Source organism: Hydra vulgaris, chromosome 08 (genome assembly GCF_038396675.1).
Source record: "Hydra vulgaris chromosome 08, alternate assembly HydraT2T_AEP".
NCBI classification, from domain to species: Eukaryota; Metazoa; Cnidaria; class Hydrozoa; order Anthoathecata; family Hydridae; genus Hydra; species Hydra vulgaris.
In genome coordinates this window covers 44,831,763-44,858,392 of record NC_088927.1, presented here as the reverse complement: position 1 = coordinate 44,858,392, position 26,630 = coordinate 44,831,763, and the positions used below count along the sequence as shown (strand labels likewise).

The 26,630-nt window shown below is 27.0% G+C and overlaps 1 protein-coding gene across 1 annotated transcript in view; it reads left to right on the top strand.

Moving 5' to 3' along the window:
* The first annotated feature begins 469 nt into the window (after window positions 1-469).
* The window catches only part of LOC136083881 (TNF receptor-associated factor 6-like), a 137,308-nt gene continuing 111,147 nt past the window's right edge, over window positions 470-26,630 (top strand). Inside the window, exon 1 of the mRNA XM_065803797.1 lies at window positions 470-791. The gene's annotated coding sequence lies outside the window, so the exon portion shown is untranslated. The remainder of the gene's footprint in view (window positions 792-26,630) is intronic.

Genomic DNA, 26,630 nt, shown 5'->3' with positions numbered 1-26,630 from the left:
ACGGGTTGCTTACTCCTAGTCATTATCATTATGTCATGAATTCATATAAGTTAATAAAATTGTATTGAATATTCTCTCGATATCGTGTTTTATACGTGATTAAATGCGAGTTTGGTACTCAGTAGGCGTCGTATTGTATCCCTGTCTTTAAACGCATCTGATGTCTATTTTTAATGCTAATTCAACACGATAAAATGGCTAACATATATTCGTAAATAACGCGTATTCTGTTAAGTTTTAAATGCGCATGTAATACCAGGAAAAAATCGTATTAAATATTCTCTGGTTATCGTGTTTTATTTGTGTTAACAAGAGTTTCAAATGCGAGTTTGATACTCATTAGGCGTTGTATTGTATACCTGTCTTTATACGCATCTGATGCGTTTTACTAATGCGTGTTCGACACGATAAAATGGCTAATATGCATACCACAACGATACGTATTTAAACGAGTTTCAAATGCGCATTTACAACTAAATTTGCCGACTGGATAATAAAAAAAAATTACCCGAGCACAAAACAATAAAATGTTTTATTATTCTTGTTGAATCACAGTAAACCAATTACAACAATACAACAGCTTAGATACATACGTAATGGTTGAATGCGTTTGAATGCTCTTATTTTAATTTAGGATAGTATTTTTATATTGAGGATAAAGGATTGATGTTTACAAAAGGTAAAAATAACATTTAAGAAATAGGATACAGTTTAATATTATTTCAAAATTGCAACATTGCAGAGAATATTCAATTGATTCAATAACTCGATTTCAGTTAAGAAAAAAAAAGGTAACAGTTTTTCTTTAATAGATTATTTATTTGAAAGCTTTCCATAACAAATGACAGAATACTAAAACTGGCTTTAATATTGTAACACTATTGAATCCAAAAAGTGGTGTTTGTGGCATAATACTGTAATTTAAAATTTCTTATTAAAATACTTTTCAAGATAAGTCTTAGTTAATCAAGCTGTATACAGAATGCCCAAAAATTTACTTTTTTATCAAAAATTTATTCAATAGGCAATATTTTTTGAAATAAAAGATTTTATTTTCTACAAGATTTATATATATATATATATATATATATATATATATATATATATATATATATATATATATATATATATATATATATATATATATATATATTTATATATATAAATATATATATATATATATATATAAAATTCATTTTATAAAAATATTATATATATATATATATATATCATTTTATAAAAATATATATATATATATATATATATATATATATATATATATATATATATATATATATAAACTTCATTTTATAAAAATATTATAAATATATATATATATATATATATATATATATATATATATATATAAAATAAGTACCTACCTGGAATATAATATTTTAAATTGGTGATGCCTTTCCTCTTCAATATATATTGTCTAGACTAGTAAACTACATAAATGAGAGCTGTATCTGATTTTAGCTTCTTTACAAGTACTTCATTTTTTATTAAAATATATCATGTTTTTATCATTTACATTGTAAGTGACATGTTGTTCGCTAAATTTTCATAGGGGTCATTAAATTAAAATTTTGGATATCTCTAACTTAAATAAAATACTTAAGGGGTATACACGTTCAAGAAAAAACGTTTATATGTTTGTTTAATGTAATATAGTTTTGCAGCATTAATAAAACTTTTTTACACAAATGCGTTTACCTAGTGGTGAAGCAATTTAATCTAAGTGCAATTTTAAAAGAAATGCAATAGGCTGTTTTAAGTTTTTACAAATTTTTAAAAACAGTCATAACTCATTGACATAGAAAATGTGATTTTCGCAAGACTTTTTAGTTTCTAAATCTAAAAGCAAGTTGTAAATAAATTCGGGTCCTCGTGGTTTTTATTGTATCTAATTATTTACATCTAACTATCAAAGTATAGTAGTATGTTAAGAGTTTTTCTTTCTGAAAACTTAGTTTAAATGTCAAAAATATGATACGCCATCAAATCTTTTGTGATGTCGTAAAACACATTCTTTTCAAAATCTTTTATAACATAAGTCAACGAAAGTTTTTCAGATTGTCTAAAAATTTATAAAGTAGTTCCTATCTACAAGACAGGAGATCTTTCTAACATAAACACTTATCGCCCTATATTGGTTCTCTCAGATTTTTGAAAAGTTTCAGGAAAAAAAAAAGTTTAAACGAATATGCGCCTTGGTAATTAATAGTAAAATTTTATACAAAAATCGATTTGGTTTTGAAAATAACAGTTCAACAGAATACACTGTTACACACTTCCTTAACTTAAGCGCAACATCTCAGAATTTAAAAAAAAATCTCATTTCACATTAGAAGTATTTATTGGCTTATCTAAAGCTTTTAATACCGTCAACTATCAAATTCTAATAGAAAAGTTATCATCATTTGAAGTAAAAAAAAACACCCATGGTTGATTAAAAAGATAACAACTTGTAAGCCATATGTTTAAAATAAAAAATCTTCGTTGGACCACTTCTCTTTATGAAATATTTAAACGATCTCCATGAAACTTCAAACCTAACCAAATTAATCTTTGAAGACGACACAAATTTATTTTTATATCACAAAAATATTAACTTTCTTTTCAACAATATGACAAATAAATTGATTAAAGTTTCCGATTGGTTCAAAATAAATAGATTATCTCTTAACTCTGCTAAAACTAGCTGAATACTTTTTTATCCACTCTATAAAAAACATAGAACACCACATCTGTTACCTGAACTCTACATTGACAATGTAATCATAAAAAAAGAAAAATCAAAAAAAATTTCTAGGAATCTTTATTGATGAAAATTTAACTTGGAAACATCACATTATTATAATAATACTCTTCTAGATTTTATAAATGCATTGGTATTTTATACAAAGCTAGAAATATACTCAATAAACGGCAGTTTACACAATTTTACTATTCATTTGTTTACTGTCATATAAACTATGAAAATATTATATTGTCAAGCACTTAAAAGACAAAACTTAAAACTTTTTTTACTCATCAGAAACACGCAGCTCGCGTGACAAACCTTAGAAATCCTCTTACATATCCTGCCCCACCTCTTAAAAAAATGAAAGCTCTAAATCAACTTAATTTTTTTAATAATTTATGCTTTATGTTTGGGTGTACAGAAAATGTATCCTTTCAGGTATTTTGATATCTTTATTCTTTAAAAGCGAAAAAAAATATAATTAACAAGTTGACAAAAATCTCAATGCTGGATTTTGCAAACTAAATACTTCTTATTTTTAAATTTACTTCTGTAGTTATTTTTGCTGATATATTATACTTTATTGTATTACGTCTTATTATTTACATGGAATATTTCCTTGACTTGTTTTAATGAAAACAGTTCCATGATTTCTCAGGAAAGTTACCTCTCTAGTGGATTATGCTTTTAAATTTAATTGTTTTTTATTACTGTGTTTTGTTAAACTTTATGTTATTGTTTATGTTATTTGACGAATTTTTATAACCTCATTGTAATATTAAGTATTTATATTATATCCTACTCGATACTTAAAACCATTGTAAAGGGCTTCATGATAAGGTCTTTATTATCTTCTTGAAGTACTGGCGCTAATCTTGTAATATGTTAAGTTTGTACTATTAATATTACATGTAGGAAAAAAATCACCTTTTTTTAAATATTTATAGTATAACAATTAGTATAATAATTTATAGTATAGTATAAAACAGTATAAGGGCAATTATAGAAATAAAATGAGGGTAACAAATGCTTAAATATACTGACAGCTTTCTTCTCAAACCTAAAAATCACCCACTTGAAACGTGTCAAACGCCAATTAACTAATTACATTCATCAAAAAACCAACTGTAATCTAAAAGTTATTATTTTTATTTTTTTTGCTGAGGCACAGCCATAGCTCCAAATAAAATTGTCCTTGCAACGAGTTTTGTTATCTGTTTATAGTTTATTTTTCCTCGCTATAAATCAGTGCAATATCATTCAATTTACTTGCTGTGTGATAAAGTTTATGGTTTAAAAGTATGACTGAACAACAGTCGGATTTGTTGTAAAATATTTATAAGACCAATAACTAGTTGGGTTATACTAATCAAAAATGTTATGTTTGTCAGATAAAGATATATTAACAAATAGTATCAGCTGTTACTATTTGATGATTTAAGCAATTTTGCGCGGTTGACAAAAAGTTTAAAAGAAAAATGGTAACATGGTAATTTATTATATTAAAATTAAAATTCTGAATCGTGTCAGATTTCTGTGAGAAATATGTCATCAAAAATATAATTTAGGATAGTCAAGAACTTATTAAGATTTCCCGTATTTTACAGAATGCTTTAGGAATGTTTCTACCATGTCTGCCATGTCGTTAGGTGTAGACAAGTAAATATATAACAGTTAACAGAGTATTCCGACCCGTAAAACGGGTAAGGATAGGTCTGGTACACACCTCCTGTTATTATTTATTTTTCAATAAATTGCGAGAAATGCTTGAAAGTAATATCATAGCCCATTAGAGATCTTTATTTACTTCATTATTTGACTTTATATTACGCATATAACATTAGGTTTGTTTGTTTATTTTGCCGTTTAATTAATTTTATAATTTAATTGTTTATAAATAAAAATACTGGCGCGGCAAGTAGAAGACATTATTTGTCTTATCACCGAGTCCCAATCGTACGTATTTACAATAACCGTATAACATATTTATACTTTACAATAACCGTATAATATATTTATACAACTAGTTTAGGATATATATTAATAACAATATTTATGTTATGAGTAATAATTATAAGATAGTAAGAGTAATAAGCATAACAAAGTAAATATATTAAAAGTTTCTGTTTTAACTTTAAGCCTTTAAACTTCGTTTTTTTGTATTACTCTTTATTATTATTATTATTGTTATTTTTATTATTTTTTGGTTATGCGGCAAAATTTATTAGTAAAGAAACAAACAAAAATGCAGTTAAAATTATTAAAAAATACCATGCAGGTACCAAATGAAGTTTGTGTGAAAACCCCTGCAAGTAAACAATTTTTATCAGAGATTTAGCATAGCTTTTATGAGTCAAAATTTTATAATGCTTTATTTTCACATAACATTTGCTAAAACTACGTATTATCAATTGGTAATCATAAATCAACAATAGTTTTTAAATTCAAAGGTATAATTTTTTGTATAATCTACTAATCTGAAACAATTTTGTTTCGGTTTCTATAAAATCAACATTCCTATCATATTTTTATTAACTTGTCATTTTATTTTACAAAAATATAAAAGTGAAATGCTATTTTTACTTCTTTAGTTGCCATTATTTTTCTAATTTAGGCTAAAACTTTTTTTAATCAATTTTAAATGTTGCTAGGGAACAGGGAACCTTGAAAAAACAATAACATTTTGTTTCTAGTGTTAACAATCAGGCTTAACTGGAATAGTAAATAGTACTTATCGAAAAGCTTTAGTAATTAATAAACATTGTTTATATGATATAATCAACGTTTTACTGGTACATTTGATCTCATCGTTATGATTTTTTGGGTTATTCCCACGAAATCAAAACCGTAGTCACCATGGCAAACGTAAAATATATTTTTTATACACATGTAACATTTTATCATTTATCATTTTATGACTTGATCATAGAGCTAAAAAATAATACAGTTTTAGTTGTATAATGTATAGTTTTATACCTGTTTTTACAAAGTTATGAAAGATATATCAAACTAGGGATGGCTCTTTTACTTTTTGATGTAAAAACGTAATTTAGATTTAGGCGTAAATTACTTTACGCAACTCTTCTTAAAATATATAATAATACTTACATTTAAAAGTAATTTTTTTTTTACATAAATTATATAACATGTAAAACTTTATTACTAAGTTTAGTTTTTAAATGTGTAGCTGTTACTTAAAAAAGGATTTATTTTACAAGTAAAAGTCATTTGCATTTTGTATCGCATTTTCTATTAAATGCTCATACGCGGTGCCGTAAGATAAGACCATGAGGACTTTTTATTTGTAAAGATATTTTTATTTAGGTGCTCCTTCTTTGAGCAAAAAATAAAATAAACAAGTTACTTTTACGTGTAAAAGTAACTAATTAGCAAAAACAGCTCACATAATAGTAATTTGAAAAAATTGTTATTCGAAAAGATTGTTACAATTACAAATAAAAGCAAATTTTGTCTTTGAAACTTTATATTTTACTTTGTAAGTAAGTAAATGTAAGTTATATTATCAACTTTGCAATGAAAAGTCATTTCAAGTTGACTTAACATAAATTTTGAGATAAGTAGAATTCAAATCGCTTGCCTGTTTGCGGCCCTTATGGGTAGTACTTCAGGTAATACTCTGATGTATGTGGGCAGTGTTTGTCGTGGAGCATTTTGAAAGGATATCTTTACACGTAAATCTTGAAGGGTAATTCTCATCATGCAGGTATACCAGAAGAGTAGAGACAGGCTCCCTGCCGCTTGAGAGATATAGTGCTAATAGGAACCGCTAAATAATCATTGGTTTTTTACTTCTTTTTTTATTTATTTTCAGTAGCAACGCTACTGGATACTAGCCATTCCTGCGAACCTTGGCTAAGTCACTATTGGTTAGAGCACGGTTTTTCTTCAGCTTTTTTTTTTGTATTAGTCTTTTCAATCAAATATTCTGTTATGGTAATATGACGCAGTATAACATTTTCGGTATCCACAACGGTATCGTCTGCTAAAACAGTTTTAAAAAAATTAAAAATCATTTATACTATCTGATATAATCTATATGATAAAAAGAATGTTTATCAAATATAATTTTTTTATTGCATTTTATTATATATAATCCATTTGAAAAAGATGGTAACGAAAGCCGGTTAAGGGCACCCTTATAACCTTTTCGTAGCATTGGTGTTCAACCTGCACAAGGAAGAAAAGAAAACTAAAATCTTAACTAATTGCTTTAGAATAAACTTTCAATTTTTTTAAACATTAGTTTGACTTGACAAGTTGTTTATCGGTTATCAGTGGTTACGAAATTCTACGATTGATTTTTTACTACCTTCCACACTAGCTAGAGCTCTAAAACTTTCAGCACTTGTGTAAATTTGATAAACATACGTTTTAAAATTGTTTTCAGAGCTAACCGGAGAACTAAACTTTTTTAAATTTCCCTTTTTTTTTTTAATTTCACTTTGCCGTTTAGACTTTGTAGAACTCTAACAGCATTTGTGTAGTCCCGATGAACATGCATGTTAAATTTGTTTCCGGGGTAATGGGGGCCTCATCATAATTTTTGTAAATTTTTTAAATGAAAGACTTTTTATAAAATAGATTTGAGAAGACATTTCTTTGATTTACTTGTTTCATTATTAACTATATTGGGAGGAAATAGGTAAGTGGTCTTGATAAAAGTTTACCGTAAAGGAACAGGGCATATATTTTTTTTCAGTAATTCTTTTTTTTTTTTACTTTAAATTTTTAAATATTAAAAGTAAAAAACTAAAAAAAAATGCAAATCATAATCTTTAAACAACCAAATCCCAATCACATATTTAAAATCAGGCTTGTAGCATGCTTTTTGTTTTTGTTTAAGAATTTAACTTTATGTAACGACACGGAGCAAACTCCAACATTTATATGCTCGTGTTTATGTAAATTGAAAGCTTTGCAAAAATATTGCGATAATCGTCTGTTAACAATAAACCCCCCTAGTCTGTTAAAAATAAATCCCTAAAATGTTTACCTCCCTTACATTATATTAGCGTGAGAGCGACGAGTTTATAACATTTATATTTACATTTTTTTTTACATTTTAAACTAAATTTAAGTTCATTAACTAATCTCTAATATCATGCAATAATATCAGCAATTTTTGAGAGCTATGGAGGAAGCATAGAATTTACTATCACCAAAAAATAACATGAAAAACCTTCTTATTTTAATAAAGAAACAAGATACAGCAGTTTAACTGTTTAATTTATCAAGATTTAATGGAATAAATTACCTTAAAAAACGAAATTATTCTATAATAAAAGATCATGGTATATCAAAAACAAAATTATCTTATGTTGGGGAATCAAATGTTTTTATCAGCACAAACACCCCAATACGTATGAAATACTTTAACAATATAAATCATCTCAAAGTTTCCTTTTATATACAAAAATATACTGCTGAAGGCTTTGTTGTTGACACTACTATTTAATCTCTTGTTAACAATAAAAAGTAAATAAAAATATAGTTAACTAAATCTTCAAGATATAAAATAATGCATTTTTGGAATTCTTTTCCTCCTAAACTGTTTGAATGTTAATGGTTGAATGTTCTTATATCATAATAATATTAATTTCATACGTCAATAATAATAATTTTTGAATTTTATAAAAACATCAACTTAGCTGAGAACCAAGAGGCCGTATGTCTACCGTTTGTGTTTTTCCAGTGTATGAGAAATAAATATTCAACACCCAATGAGGTACGTATCAACTAAATCTAGTTAAAAGAATAATAAAAATTCGGTGTGTATATAAACAATTAATCAGACTTTCTTGCAGAAAGTCTTTATAAACTAAAATTTAAAACTTGATTTTCTCGGACACACAAATAATGGACATATGGCCTTAAGGTTCTTGGCTGAGGAATTCACAAATACAAAAAAATTTATTTCAAAAACATATTAATAACTTGAAAACAAGTATTACGTGGTTTTAATTTATATTTACAACAACCCCTCTAGACGTCTTATCAAATCTTTTTTTGAATAAATAACATTCTTCTTAAGAGTCTTCAGCTCATTTGTAAGCTGGTAAGTAGTCAATGCTTGCAGAATAAGTTGAGTATAACTTGATTGCATTCATTTTTTACTGCGTGTTTAATTAAAGAACAAGCATCTGTAAATCTTTTGCTACATATTTGCATTTTACTGGGTTTATTATGAATAAAATATCTTCTGTCAAATATTTTTTTTGAATACAATCTAAAATTGCAACAGACTCAATGCAAAGTTGACATAAAAGATCAGACTTTAGCGAACGTGAACAGCTGCAGCATTCTTCGTCTGTAACAGATTTACGAGATCGAAAATGAGATTGATAAATGGATGGTATCGGTAAATAGTAAGGCAAGTAAAAATTTCGTACATAGCTAGACCGCATAAGTTGATACCATTTACCTTTTTTATCTTGTTTTGTAGATCTGTTGTTGCAAGATTTTATTTCATGCTGAATGGATGAATGTTTAGATTCTTTTCCTTGTAAAGAAAGAATCCCATAACCAACTCCATAACCCTTGAAAATTTCATTCTCAGGAAATGGAACAACATAGTCCAAACTGTACTGTTGCAGTTTAGAGGGAAAAAAAGTGCAAATAATTAAAAATATCTTTGACAAGCAGCAGAAACATTTTCAACATAATTTTCTTCAACAACATCTCCTACGTTAATGACACTTCCAACATCTCGAAGCGCTGTGAATATCGGCGCTAGAACTTATCTTATAACTTTTTTCTGTTCTGATTCTTTATTGTGTTTCAAAACGTCAACTATGCAATTATGCATGTGTTATTCATTATTCTAATGTTATTATTCATACTAATGAACATGTTGCAAAATTTTGCAAAATTCTTTTTGTTTAGTTTTCGTTTTAAAATACTTTATTTTTTTTAATTACGAAAGTGTTTAAAAAAATTAAAAACAATTTTTTTTGCATGTTGCACTTTCCAAATATTAAAATTTAATTTTGTTGCAATTCGATTTTGGGGCCCCTTTTCTTGCGGAGCCCCTAGGCCATAGACTATTTGGCCTGCCTGTAAATCCGGCTCTGTATATATATATATATATATATATATATATATATATATATGTATATATATATATATATATATATATATATATATATATATATATATATATATATATATATATATATATTATATATATATATATATATATATATATATATATATTATATACATATATATATATGTATACACATATATTCATTATAAAATAATCTACACAAATAAAATAACTTATATATGCCATAATTTAACACAAATAAAAATTTAACGCCTTACTTTTTTTCAAAATCAACACTTTTTTCTGGTGTAAGGTTTTAGCAAAGGAGGTTTTCTAAAAACATGAATAGGTCCAAGTTTATATTATGACCCAGAATGCATGTTTAATTTTGAGAACTTCTTTTTCTTTATACACAACCTAAAGATTAGTTTGTATACACATTTTTTAAATAAACAAATAACCAAAATATTAGAAAAAAAAAATTATTATTAAACATAATACATACTTTGCACTTGTCGATTGTTGATTTGATGCTTGAGCGATTTTCCAAAATTGATTTTAAAACTTTTAGTCATAAAGAAATCTAGTTTAAACAATGAAAAGTTGAAACTTTGTTAACATTGATTTTTAAAACTAGTCTGAAAAAAAAAGTTTATATATTTAATGACAAACCCAATAATATAAGACAGGTATTAGATTTAAAGTTGTAAGTATCAAAATCTGTTCTTTTCTTCTTTGGATAGTTGAACTTAAGGTGGCTCATATAGAAAAAAAAAATTTCTTAATAGAATAAATTGCAACGGTTCATATATATTTTATTGTATTTTTGGTAATATAAGAAACTCAAATTTCATTAAAAAAACTGTAAATGAATTATATTTTAGGCAACGTTTAACAAAATAAGAGGTAAAAAACGCAAATTTGAAAAAATTCAAAACAATGTTTCTTGATTAATTTTGGTTTAAACTCAAAAACCTTTTTGTTATAGCTTTATTACATTATTTTCATTCATTTCTACTGAAAGAATAAAATAATATCAAAAACGGGACACAATACTTAAAAAAATCACAAATTTTTACGTAATAAAAAACGGGTGTTGTGTTATAAAAATTGATAAAACTATTTTTATTTGATCATTTTAGTACATCTGAAATCTTAATGATTAAGGAACATACACTAAAAATTTTAGCCCTAAAGCTTTTCTTAATCTTAAGATATCATGTTTTGAAGTTCAAAAAAAGAATAAAATTAAAAAGCTATGAAAACCATGACGAAAGTTTTCCGATAAATAGAAATTATTAGCAAAAAAATGAAACTGACCAATAAGAAAGTTTAAGTAAGGTAATATTAGTAAGTATTTTGTGCAAAATGTATATATTTTCTGAAAGAATTATAAATTTTGAATCAAATGGTATATTGAAAAAAAATTAGATTTTTTTTTTAAATTGAGTATTTTTTCTATATGAGCCACCTTAAAGAAATTTGAGGGATAAGTTTAAAAGACTTTAGTGTTTAACTTTCATTTTAAGAAAATTACGCGGAAGATTTTTAGGAATAAACATATGCAGTAATAATTTTTATTAAAATGTTAATTGTTACATAATTATAATATAACTATGTTTCAAATAAAGTTTTGCCAATTCAATTGGGGATCATTTCAATTTTAAGAAAGCCTAAACTATTTAAATTTTTAAAGACACTCAAAAAAAAAAAGACCTCCAGCCCACGATCCGCCTCATTAAAGAAGTATTAATAAATAAAAATATGCTTAAAAGATATATTGCTAAACATAAGCACAGTTTTTATATTTTTATCACTCTAAAAATTATATTTTGAAATAATAAAAAAAAAAGCTTTGTTATTGTATTTATAAAAAGTTACGAAAATCCATAATGGGTGCAAAGCTTTTATCTTTCCATGAAACACAAATAGTGAGAATCAAAAGGCATATTCGTAGTAGATAGGCTTTCAACCATTTCCTTATATACCTAAGGAATGACTTATATATACTTAAAACTAGATTTTTTCTTTAGAATTTTTTTATTATTTTCAAATTGCACTTTTTAACATTAAAACCTTAAAAGTGACATGCTTTTTGACACATTTTTGAAACTTTTGGCTTCTTATTAACATTTAAAAACACAAGTTGTAAACTCAAAACACGCAATTTTATTGCAATTGATGCATTGGCTAGTTTTTTAACTGAAGCAGTCTCCTCAACGAATACCACTTTTGATTTTAAAATTTAAACAGCTCAATTTTAAAGTAAAAATTTCTAAAAACCTTCTAAAAAACCCTCAACAAAGTACGCTATATTTATGCATAGTTAATGTTTTTAAGTATACTTGTTTTTACTAAATACATGCAAATTTTTGCGGGAAATACGTTCTTTTGGACTATGATTGGAATATGAATATGATTTTTAACTCAAATATGCCAGCGTGTCTCATAGTGTACAAATATTAGCACCATTTAAATTTTGAACAACCTCCCGAAATATTTTGGGAATTTAAAATGTTGTCTTTAATTAAGTTTTAAATTTGCTGACAATCAAATTCTGTTCCTCATTCAAATGTCTGGACCGAAAGTTAATTTAATTGCTTTTTTCACGAATAAAAAATCGAATGACGCGGACTTCATCGTTAAAATTTGTCAAAGAATAATGAAAAAAAATGAGTTTTTATAAGTGACAATAAGTTCATTCGTATTTTTTTTCAACAAAATTATAAAATTATTTTTCTTTCAATGTTAATTTGGTCATTTATTATTGCTTTTTTTATTTCATAAAAACAATCTTTTATGCTGCGACGGATTTTTATTTTTATAATTTTTTTTTGTAATTTGCCATTACAAAAGATAATTTTTTTTTAGTAAACTATCACGGCTAACTTAATAACAGGCCTGAAGGAAACGCGCGCAAAAAAAAAAAAAACTGTTGGCAGAAACTTTGTAAACAAATTATTCTACCATAAAATTAAAATGAGTTACTAAATTGCTTGTTGTCAAAAAGCAGGTAATCATTTTTTAAAAATAAAACTTGTAATTTTTATTTCACAAATCAACAAGCTATAAATTATAAAATTTTTTACCTTAAATTCTTTAAATGAGACATCTTTAAACTGACTTGTAACATTTAGGATTTTAAAAATGCCTAAAATTTTTGATATAAAATAAACAGTTTTTTGAATCCTGAATTTTGGGAAGAATCTTTAGTACAGTTAATGTTTCAGCACAAAAAATTTGAAGACTTAATGCAATATTGTGTCGGTCTAAGGGTTTTGGTCAGGTAGACACTTGATTTAGCTTTGCTAGTTTTTCGATAAAACTTTATTCCTACTCAAACAGCTTATCCTCGTCAATCCACTCTGCAATATTTTTATGCCCGTCAAACGTGTTTTTTGCAACCGGTTTTCAACGTTGAATAAACGTTGAAAACCGGTCCCAATGGTTGTTTCTTTGTTGCCCAAAAGTTGGGGCTTTGTTGCCCGAAGAACACGCTTTTGCAAAGATATGTAATGTTGTTAAAAACACATTGATTAAACTTTGTTGCGTAACGTTAAAAAACGTTACTAAAAGACGTTACAAACATGTCGTTAAAAATTGACGTTACAGAAAAATCGAAACTATACGTTGAAAAAACGTTACTTAAAAAGCGTTGCATAAATAAAGCAAATTAACGTTGAAAAAAAAGTTACTGAAAAGCGTTGCAGTAACGTTGTTAAAGCAGTGATTTGGCAAGGAGTTGTAACGTTGGTAGTAAAACGTTGATTAACCGTGACTCAAAGTTGTCGAGTAAAGATTTAAACATAACGTTGAATCAACGCTTAAATACGCAGTAGAAAATATCGCAAAACATCATTAAACGTAATTAAACGTGGCTAAAGTATATATTATATTGCTAATTAAAACTAAAGTGTATGCTAACTCTGCATTTGCAATATTTCCATAATCGATTTGGAACACAAACAGTAATATAGCATGATAAATATAAAGATATACAGTTTATTTATATAAAATACATAGTTTATAGACATATATATATATATATATAAATATATATATATATATATATATATATATATATATATACATTTACTTTTTTTTATTCAATTCATGTGTGTGTGAGTGATTGTATAAATATTTATGCAATATATAAAAATAAAATTTACAGGATATCGTATTGAAAGGCCAGGTAATCAATGAGATACAGAATCTAAATCAAAAATTAAAATTGTATCATTAGTAGCCTGAGAACAAACAAAAAAAGAAATGCTATTGTATTAGTATGATTATTATTAAATTTAAAAAGTAAATGATGATTGCCTGATTGGCTGATGATTGCCGATAGGCATGAAACTTTAAGTTCCATTAAAAGTTGTTTTTTCTAAAATTTAATTATATATTTATATATATATATATATATATATATATATATATATATATATATATATATATATATATATAATTTATATATACTACTATATATATATAATTTATATATACTACTATGTATATATATAGCAGCGCCGCAAGCATTTTTCGGTCTTTGATATAGCTAACTTCCAGACATAAAGCTAACTCTAAACATTTTTATATTTATACTTGTCAAATAAAGACGCTTTGCAAAAAATGGCGATGACTGGAGCTTTGGAACAAAAAGGCCTGAATAGTTTGTGTCCCTCTCCCCCAAACGTGAGAGCAAAAAGTTAATGAAATATTTTTGTACTATTTTCAAGTAGATTTATATTCATCGATAAATATCATGTTTCAGAGTATTATCTCTCAGTGTTCTAGAATTATGAAATATCAAATTTTCAAAATTTTATATGGTCATAATTTTTAAACGCTAAAATACTTTACTATGAAAGTTAAAATTTATCAATGAATATAAGTCAATTTAAAAATAGTACAAAAAACATTTCATCAACTTAATGCTCTTACGTTTGGGGCAGGAGGGGGAAAGTTTGAGGGCAATTTTGTTACAAAGCTCCAATCCTTAAAATTTTTTGCTAAGCATCTGGCGTGGGTTTAGTTTAATAAAGTTGTTAGTCAAGAAATGTTAGCGTTTCTAGGTATAGAGAGGGACGGAGGCAGGAGGGGGGGAGGGAGCTCCTTTTAAGTGCGGGGGTAACTTAAATTTGCCCCTTTATTTGTAGAGGGGACAAATTTAAAGGGTTCCAATTTTAAAAGAAACCACTTTTTTAAACACTCTTTAACAAAAAGGCTCAAATAGTGTTTCGTTGTGGACGCTAAAACCGACACGGACAATTGGACCTGCTCAATCTGCCAAGCTTTGGTCTCTCTCCCATCGTTGTAAAGTTGTCGCAAAAAAATCTCTTATTTTTTTCTACAAATACTATCATGATCATTGCTCAAACGAGCTACTATCTCTAGTTCCATCAACTAAAGCTCCTTGTCGCTATTTAGCAAAGTCTAAAGCACTAATTATTTCAGACACCATTTTTTATGAATTCAAAAAAGAAGCACAGGGTTACACTAATTTAAATCGATTAGAGGAAAAAAATACGACACACTAATTTAAAATATTGCCATAATAATTAAAATTTAATATACAATATAATTAATTTATGAAAAAACAGTCACAACAAACAATCTTTATACTTTTATCTACTTTCTTTGCTCAGTTTTTAATTGTTTGTTAATACCTTACACGTTAATACCGGTGCCTTGAAACAAATTTCTAATTTTACTTTAACTAGTCTCACAAGTTTAACCTGTTATATTTTGGTAATTTATAGAATTTATTTTACCGAAATGAATTTTTTCTACAAATTAAACCAATCGCCTAAAAAAAAAGCGTATTAAAAAAATTGTTTCGAAGCAAAACCAAGAGTGTGTCATGATGCCCCACTCTCCCCTACATTGTTTCCGAAACAATCCTAAAAATAATTAAAACCTAAATAGATACACAACATTATTACCATTTATATAACAATTATTATTATTATTAACATGAAAGATACGATATAGTAATAACATAATAATATACAATATAGTAGTAACACAATTAGTAATAACATGAATATTAATCGTAAACATCGGTAAACAATATAAACAAACTTGCGATGCGGCCGGTGAACAGTTATAACTTACCACAACTGACGTCATTTTTTTCCCTAATCTGCTGGCTAATGTCAATAAAGTAATTTTCAAGCCACGAAAGTTTACAAAGTTAAAACCATATTTAAACAGTTAAGCAAGGTAAAGGGTCATCCAAGGACGTCATATTAAGTGTAACTAATGGCAAGAAGTAGGAGAATGTTGGCTCTTGTGCGCAGAGATTTTAAGAGTAATATAGCGTCTTATGTTCTACGAAAATCTCCGCGGAAGGGAGCCAATAAACTTCTACTACTGGTTATTAATTAAATTCTGAATGACGTCCTTTATGGACGACCCTAAACTAAAATAATGACGCTGAGAGAACGTTTAAAAAGGTAGAACTAAAAAAGTAGAAAAAATATTTATTTAATAAAATAAATGTTTAAATTTGTATAAAACATAATGCTCTTAATTAAAGTATAAAAAATACATTACATCAAAAAGCAAAATCATATATATTTTTTAAATATAAAAACTGATAAAATCCTACTTACCGATTGAAGGTTACTAAAGAGAAAAAAAATAGTATATTTAGAATCAAAATATTAAAATAAAATTTATAGTAAAAAATCTAATTAAAATAATTTTACATTCATAATTTTAATTTGTTTTACTTCATGTGTTTTATAAAATCTAAAATAAGAAAAAATATTTTAAGCTAAAAAAATATTTGAAAAAAGTAATACTAACATTTCACTTTTTTTTCAATCAAATTAATTCAATTAAACTGATATGTTGGAAGAACAACTTGTAATATTTATACTTGTTCTTAGTCTTATTACATAATTGACCCTGTTCAATGCTTGTTTAAAATTGAGGAAGGACTGACCTCTGGAACTTTAGCAACACACTTTGTTCAGAAAAAAGATAACTGTATTGTTTTCGGAAAAAAGATTTTGTTACTAATATGGCCCAGACACTAAGTATTACGTAAACTAATTATATATATAGTAATTTTAATTAAAAATTTAAAACAACTTAAAAAGCATTAAACATGAAATATTAAAAAATAACTTACAAATTAAAAAAAAAAAACTTATTAAAGAAAATAAATAATTAAAAAAAAAAAAAAATGGTTTACAGTTTTGTCCTGTAAAATTTAATCTACGATTTTTAAGTGCAAATAAGTCTATAACTTTTTCAACATTAGGCTCTTGGTGAATATGCAATAAATCAAGACTGTTCATTCTCTCAGATGACATAGTACTTCGTGTGTAGTTTTTTAGTCGTCTCATAGCTGAAAACGATTTTTCACACACAGAAGAGGTTACAGGCAATGTTCCTAGAATGCGAAGACAAACTCTTAAATTTGCAAATTGATTGTAAGGAAGACTTTTTAAAGTACTTGGAATATTATCTGGTAAGCAAATTTTTTCTTGAACCCAATAGCTTTCCCACAAATCAAGTTCTGCGCTTAAAGAAATTACACATGGCAAATCTGTTGAATAAAAATTTACAAAAGATTAAAACTTAATTTTCCAGTCAATCTTCTTAGAAACATAAGACATCATTTTATCTGGAATAATAACCAAACCATCATAAGCAACCAAAGCATAATCACTAAATCTGCTATTAACTTTGAGTAGGAGGTGATCAATAAGTGGTATGGTTAATGATTTCCTGAAATAATCTGAAGTTGAGCAAGAAGAAACATTATTTCTATGTATTTGACGACTTAATACTCTTGGTTTAACTTCTGCAACATCAACTTTAGAAGCAAGACAAAGAATTGTATCATACCACTTTATGTGATAATCATCAATTAGATTTCTAAGTGAAGACATAGAACTTTTTAAAGCTGAAATAGAACTTAAACCATCACAAATGTCATAAGTTTTACCTTGCAACATTTGTTTAACAGGAATAGTGTAGTCAAGAACTGTTCGAGTAATCACTAAAGATGCATAAAAATCAAAAGTTGTAATGGGTTTTAAAAAACAAGAAGCTTGTGAGGAAGTTTCTTTATTGCACTTTTTTTCTAAGTTCATGCTTATTCCTTCAAGACAAAAGCAATAGGTACAAAACAAACTTTCAAAATCATCCAACCCAGTTAAGCATTCAACCCATCTTGTGCAACAAACATGAATTAATTTTTTCTTTGTTGCAGAAGGACATTGTTTGGTGATAGCTGCTTCTAATAAACTTTGTCTTGACTCAGAAATTTTAAAAAAATAAGACAATTGTTTTACTTGCTCCATCATATTTCTGACTTCTTGTAGTTTGTTCGAATTTGATAAACTAAGATTAAGACAATGACTGAAACAGTATAAACTGCTTAGTCATTGTGATCTTTAATTCTCTTTGCAAAGTCTTTAATATGACCAGCAACAGATCCTGCACTATCATACCCCTGACCTCGACAATTGGAAATGACAAGAGAATAATCTTTAAGAGATAATAAAATAGTTTTTCAAAGATCTTACCCTGATAAACCTTATTCGCAATGCAAAAAACCCATAAATTCTTCTCTAACATCAAAAGAACAATCTATAAATCTAATTATTAAAGACATTTGTTCCTGAATGGAGCAATCAGATGCTTCATCAGCAATTATAGAAAAAAAAATTATTTTCTTTTATATCGGAAATTAAAATATTCTGGATATAGTTACCACAACGATTAATTAATTCATTTTGTGACGAATTAGAAAAATAAGATGCATTCTTTGCACAGCTGTTAAGATTATGCTCAAGAACTTTATCCCCACCTCTAATCCTGTAGTTTAAAAGTTCAACAAAATTTCCTGCTCCATTAACTAAAGAATATTTTTCAACTGTAGGATGATTTTGTGAATTTTCACGATGACCTCTAAAAGCTATATTGAGATGGCCTAAGAAAATAATTGAGTCAACAATTGAACGCAATTTGTCCAGATTTAAAGCAACCTCCTTTTCATATTTTTTATTAATCAAAAAGTCAATATTTTGAATAATTTCATTCATTGTATTTAAAACTGTTGAAATGTGGTCCAGGTGTTATAATGAAGACTTTGTCCAGCTAAAGATGTTCATTAATCTTTCCTTTTTTCCCATGATAATGTCTTTTAAAAGCACTCACAGCATCTAGCCAGTGCTTTACAGGCTGAGAAAACAAGTTTTTACATGCTAGATTTCGAAAAGTATTTAAACCCAAACAAATACAACTCAAACAATATGCTCCATCTTCAGATGGTGAATAACTAAGCCATGAAAATTGCTTTAACCAGATAAGTTGGAAAGATCGTCCATTTGTTTTTGGAAAACAATAACGCTCATTAGGCAAATAAACATTTCCAATCAAGTTTTTTGTTTAGAAATTATTTAAAGTAGATTCCTTTGAACCAAAGTGCGGCCGTGGCGCAGTGTTTAGAACGCTTGCTTTATAAGCAGGAGATCCAGGTTCGAAACGAGCTCTGGACATATTTTCGCGTCACGGTAAGAAAGGAGGCGTGAACTCCCTGGTTAAATGCACTTCCGCGGTGCTCTGTGAAAAGACCGTTAGGACTTCTTGGGGCACCTAAAATAAAAAAATAAAAAAATAAAAGAAAAAAGTATGCAATATCATATTCACTTGAGAATTCACTTGACAACCTATTTGTATTGGACTCTAGTTTTAAAATTTTGGTATATAAAAACTTTTTTTTTTCGATTTTACAATCATTTTAATTAAAAGGTAGCAAAGTATTGGAAGAACATGATTTTGAATCTATAAAGGAATCAAGAACACTTTTTTTGTGAGAGGATGTTATAAATTTGTTTTTATTATGTTCATATAAAAAAGATTTATCAGCAATGGTAGAAATAGGTCGTTCTTGATTGGTGTTGCATTTATCTGTAAACATAGTAATTTTTAATTGTTTAGCACAATTACTAACCTTTTTACATAAAAATTTACGCTTCAAGCATTTCTTATCTGAAAAGAAAACTAGAGGTACATAATGATTGTGTTTATATGGAAGTGGAGGAGTTGATTCTTTAAAACAAAACAATAAACTCAGAACATATGATGATGCAGATAAATTACAAGGTTCAATTTTAAGATTAAACATAAGTTTATATTTTAGGAGAGAACCAATTGTTCTGTAATAATACTGAACTTGTTTAAAACACACAGTTGAAAGAGCAAGAACGCAAAGACATCCAGATCATACAAATTCTTAACATATGTAATGCTTCTTTTTTAACAAGATCATCTTTTAGTTTTCCTGAGTCTACAGAATGTGTGGACATAGACACTGCTAACAAATTATCTATTGATGAAAACTCATTTGATACTTTAAGCTAAAAAACGATGGGTGATTAATGTAAAATGAGGGGTTTAAATATAAATCAATTGCAGATGTCAAATGTCAGAATTCGTAAATCACTTACTAAACTATTATCACCACACAGGCAAATAGAAAACAAACTAAATAGTCAAATACCTATAGATTCAGACCTGTAAAAAAAAATAAATAAATAAAGCTTTTTAATACACAATAAAAAAAAATCCAACACCAAGATTAATGTAAAATAAAATTTTATTCGAGTACTTATATGTTAGATAAAAAAAAGTAAATCAGTTAGATCAAAGCAAAAGATAAATAAAAAAAATGTTTTGTTTATGCTAACTTTCTTAAAACAATTTTAAGTCAAATTTATTATTATTTTTTTAATGTTAATAACAATAATAATAATAACAATAATAATAATTATTATTATTTTTATTATTCTTATCATTATCATTGTTATTATTATTATTACTATTGTTGTAGTTGATATAAAGAATGAATTTTTGCTATTATTATTTCTTTTACTTTTTGAAATAAATAGAGAAATGCTTACTTTAACGCCATAGTTTTCCTTGAGTTTTGCGGAATGTCACACTCGACGAAATATTTCTCTGTATTGACTTTTGAACAGTCAAAAAGTTATAAAGATCTGATTTAAGAAGGAAATTAATCTTTAACAACAATTCGGAATTAACAGTTCGTAGATTTTCAGTACAACCGTTCTCAATTAATTTTCTTACAGACTGTAAAGAAATGCAAGACATGCTAAGAAATGTTTTAATTTAGTCAGTTGAAAGTTTCTTTTGAAATCTGCAATCGAAAGAAACAAACAATCGATTAACAACTTGCGCCTAACTTGGCCGAAAGTTACGTTACCGGAGGATAAAAAGGAAAACACTTAATAAGAATTCATACCATTTTGAAATACCGTCAGCTAAAAAACGGGCCAGGTTAGACACGCCTAACATGGTCCAAAAATACGCTACCGATAACAAAATTAGAATCCACTTAACAAATATTTCTTAAATTCGGAAGCCGGTAAAAAACGAGCAAGATTAGGACTTTATACTTATAAAAATTCCTCAGATATCGCTAATTTACATACAAAAAAACACAAAATAAAATTAAAAAATGTATTGTTTTTTTAATTAGAAAGCTCTTTAATTAAAATTTGTTTAACAAAAAAGATGTTGGTCGACGCGCCAAACAAGCCTAACCCTAAACCCGCCCCTATATATATATATATATATATATATATATATATATATATATATATATATATATATATATATATATATATATATATATATATATATATATATATATATATATATATATATATATATATATATATATATATATATGTAAATATAGCGCTTATTAGACTTTTCCGTATATTCGAAGCAATTTTCATTCCCTGTAATTTTTCTTTAACAAACTCATGCAAATGCCGATTAGTTAATCAAACCAGCAGATATTCAAAATATCGGTTATTCGAAACAATTTTTTGCTCTCCTTGAAGATAAACAAAACACAATTAAGGAACAAAAAAGAAATAAAAAATGGATAACTTTTTTAACAAAAATGTAAAATATTTATTATTTTACAAGGAAAAAACTTAAGAAGCTTCTCATTCCAAGAATCTTTTTCTTTTTTACTTTCTACTTTTATTAAAATTTGAGAGCGACTTGAAGTAGGTTGCTTTAAAAATCCTTTTGATTTGTTCACACTTTCGGATATTCGAACTAAAGTCTCATACCATTTTGAGGTACGAATAACTGGGTGTTTATTGTTCATATATATATATATATATATATATAATATATATATATATATATATATATATATATATATATATATATATATATATATATATATATATATATATATATATATATAAATGCACACCACAAATAAATGAAATGCGTTCTTTCGAAAAAGACCTTATAAACTTAACTAAATCAATAAAATTTTGCAACCTTTACCGCAAGTTTCAAAATAATATGCAAAAATATTTAAAATTCAAACGTACGTCACATAAACCATTAATAAAGGCAGACAAAACATCTAATATGTATAAGTTATCTAAAGATGAATACAACAAACTGTTAACGAACGCAATTACTTTTACCTACAAAATATTGATGTCAGAAATAAAAGATAAAATAAAAAAGGAAGGAAAAAACCTTTTAATCCACCATAAAGCGTATAACAATATTAAAATAAACAAATTGTCCGCCTGTTTTTTCACTTTAAAAGACCGTAAGGACAATTTTTTAGTTAACCCTTCAGTTCGCCTTTTGAATCCTTCGAAAAACGAGGTAGGAAGAATTAGTAAAGTCATTTTATCTAAAAATATTCACGAATTAAATAATAAACTACGGTTGAATCAATGACAAAGCACCCAATTTGTTATTGATTGGTTTAAAAAAATCAAAAATAAACACCTTCGCAAATTTCAAATTTTTGATATAAATGATTTTTACCTATCTATTAGTGAAAACACTCTTACCAATGCAATAAGTTTTGCCGAACAACATGTTAGTATAAATGACGACAATAAAATGTTATTATATCATGCAAGAAAATCTTTAATTATTAAAAACGATGAAATTGGATAATGAAAAGAGGAGAATTATTTGATGTCACAATGGGAGCATTTGATGAAGCTGAAGTGTGCGAAGTAGTTGGTTTTTTATATTGTTTCAGCTCTCTCAACATTACGGTAAAAATACTTTTGGCTTGTATCGTGACAACGGACTTGCTACTTTTGAAAACAGAAGCGGCCAGCAAATGGAAAAAATTAAAAAGAATTTTACACGTATTTTTAAAAGTAACAGCCTGCTTATCTCCATCCAATGCAATATTAAATTGTCAATTATCTTGATGCAACATTTAACCTCATTGACTATTGTTATCAATCATATTGTAAACCTAATAACCAACTTTAGTATGTTTATTTTGATTCAAACCATCCATCTAGTATAAAAAAAGAGATTCCTCACACTAATGAGTTAAGATTATTGACTAAGGCAGTAAGTGAAACTGTTTTCAATAGTTCCATTCTTTCGTATGAAGAGACTTTACGTAAATCGAGATACAATTCAAAACTCACCTACGAACCGCAAACAAACAAAAATCAAAAAAGACATCGCAAACGTAAAATTATATATGGTACAAATTATATATGGTTTAGCAAAAACGTTTAAACTAAAATTGAAAATCGCTTCTTAGCTTTAATTGACCAATACTTTCCAATAGGACCTAGGCTTCATAAAATTTTTAATCAAAACTATATTAACGTGTGCTATAGTTGCATGCCTAATGTCAAGTCTTTAATAAATGCACATAACAATAAAATTTTACACAGTGATAAAAATAAAACATGAAAAAAGCGCGCCTGCATATACAAAAAAAATTGTCCGTTAAATAACCAACGCCTTTCTAACAATGTCGTATACCAAGCCACTGTTAGTTCTAAAGATCCTCAATTCAAAGATAAAATTTATTTTGGCATAAGTAAAACAACATTTAAATAAAGAAATACGCCAACCATTTTAAATCTTTCAATGTACTCAAATATAAAATTGACACTGAACATTCCAAAAAAACATGGAAGCTAAAATCGAAAAATATAAAATCTGTTCTTACATGGAAAATAATAACTCGATTTAAGCCCTACAATCAAGCATCTAAAGTTTGCAATCTTTGTCTCCACGAGAAATTTCATATATTGTCATATAAAGGAGAAGACTTACTAAATAAAAGATATGAAATAGTATCAATGTACCGGAATGCAAAGAAATTTTATTATCTATATTTGACACAAGGGACTAAAGCCTTTGACGTCTTTTTGTTTTTGTTTTTATTTTTTTTTGTTTTTGACACGTCAGAACTCTTTCCACCTTAATTTTGATTTGAAATTTTTATATGGTTTTCAAGTGACAAAATTCACAATGGCTAATGATTGCCGATAGGCATGAAACTCAGAGTTCCATTAAAAGATGTTTTTATGTATATATAAATACTTATGAAGAACTTATGACAATTTCAAAATTTTTTGAGCTGGTTTTTTATTTGAACGTGGAGTTGGAAGTTTACTTAAATTGTTCACAAAAATATTTGAAAGAATATTTTTATGGTGTCGCTGCATCTTAAAATTGTAAAATTTTGAAATCATCATTAGAATATTGCTTAATGATACTCTGCTTACTCTATCCTTAATTGCAATAAAAACTATTAAAGAAAATATTATCCATTGACAGGTATTATCTGTGGAAACATTAAACCCACCACGGTAGATTGAGTCTATGTATTGTCTATACTTTTGGTAGTAAAAAGTGGTTTTATCTAGCAAATCAGTTTCTGATAGTTCTTTATCTTTACGAGTTAAATACCCTGTATATATATAAAAGCCTAATTTATATCGGGAGAAATAAAAGATTTGAGATCTGGTAGATTGTCAAATATTTCAGCAGAGGTCTCACCCAATAAAAAATCACAATTTGGAGAAGAATGGGTTGTATCAAGACTTATCTCAAAAACTGAGTTATCAAGTGATAGCAAAAGCTTAGCTCTTGAAGTATTCAACTTTTCAATCACTTGTTGTATAGTTATGAAATATGTACCTCCTGAAACTTGGTGCAATTCGCTGAATTCTTGTTCCAATTGATCAATGGAAAACTCACTAAGAATGACAAATTAATTTGAGCTATCCAATGATGATTTACATAGTTCAACAATACCATTGCATGTGTGATAAATTGACTGTGAAGTTTCGCAAGTAAGTTTTTTCTCCCTTTTACCTTGCTTTCCAACCATCTTAAAGCCATATTTCCAAAATTTAAACTATTTTCTAATCTAATATCATTAGGATTTCTAATTACTGCTTCAAGTTCTTCATTGAATCTTATATCAGCACCTGTTCCCTTAACATTGAGAACTTTCCACCATGGCACAACAATGTTAATAAAATCTACTTTATCTTGTCTTTCTTTTATATGCTGCAGTCCTGGATGATTATTTAAAGCATGGTTAGTTTTGTCACAAAATACCTTTAAACAGGTAGAGACTGACTGCCTCTCAATTGGCTTTGGAATTATTGAATTTTCATTTAAATTAGATAGTTTAACTTAATTTTTAGATTTTAGTTCATAAAGTTTGTTAAGATGATTCTATTGTGCTACTTTACAGACTTCTTTATCATAAAAAATAAGTTGACCAGTTTATTCAGTAAGCCAGTTATTTCTAATGTTTTTAAGCAAATGGACATAATCAAAGATTAAGAAAATACTACTTTTTGGATTTTCTAAGATTTTAAAAAATGCCTAATTAAATCTGTTTCCATTGCATATTATAGCTTTAACTTGACCCGAAGACTCCTTTATTTATTGGCTAGTAATATTAAGTTGTTCAAAAAGAAATTGAGAGTTTAATTTACTTATAGGTGTCATTTTGAAAATGAATGATGGTCCACCAAATAAGCCAATAATCATTAAACCCAATATAGTTTTTGCAAAACAAGTTGAATCGTTGATTGCTTTTCCGAATAATGTACCACCATGGTATAACAACATTTTTTTAACATAAACCTAATCATGTCATAAATACCAAAGTTTCTGTTTTTCTTCAACAGATTGAAAAATATTAGTCAAAAAATGTTTCTCGTTTAATTTAGAAACTTTTAAAGTTGTTCTTGCCAAAGTTCTTACAGAAGGCAATTGGTAATTTGTTCGCAATGGGTTATACAAACTTCCGGATGTAGCAAAATACTGAAAAGATCTGATAATAACCTCCTTAGAACAAAATCTTAGTACAAACACACTGTGTACCCATAGAAGCTAAATGTTCCTGAATTACAATTTCTTTTCTGTCAGGAATTAAATTTTTAAAATAACACAAAACTTCTTCTAATATAGACCATGTTTTGATTTTTGAAATTCTGTTTTTAGAAATTGTAAGAACTTTATATTTGGCACCATAATGACAAGTTTCAAAATGCAAATTCTCACTAATTTTGATTAAAAAATATAGAAATCCATTAAAATAAACTTGTGATTGTAAATGAATAGTGTTGTTAAGCATAAAGCATACTAATGGAACACTTTCATAATCACTTTCAATAATCACTTTCATTATTTAAAAGAATATTTTTCATTTCAGCAAAAGTTACTCTACCCTTTTCTAAAAAAGTGGATAGTTCATCTTAAGCAAAATTTCGAAAACACTAAGAAGCACGAGTTGTTGCACGTAATGGAGGAAGATGGGTAGGAATTTGACTAGACGGTATGCATGGCCAAATAGATGATGGAAACTAAGGACGATATTTTCCTCTAACTATTTGTTTTTCAATATTTATGAACCAATGCAACTCACAAACTACAGTGTTATTAGTTACTTATAAGTTTGCATTTGGAATTACTTTAATCCACATTTGTTTTTCTTCATTA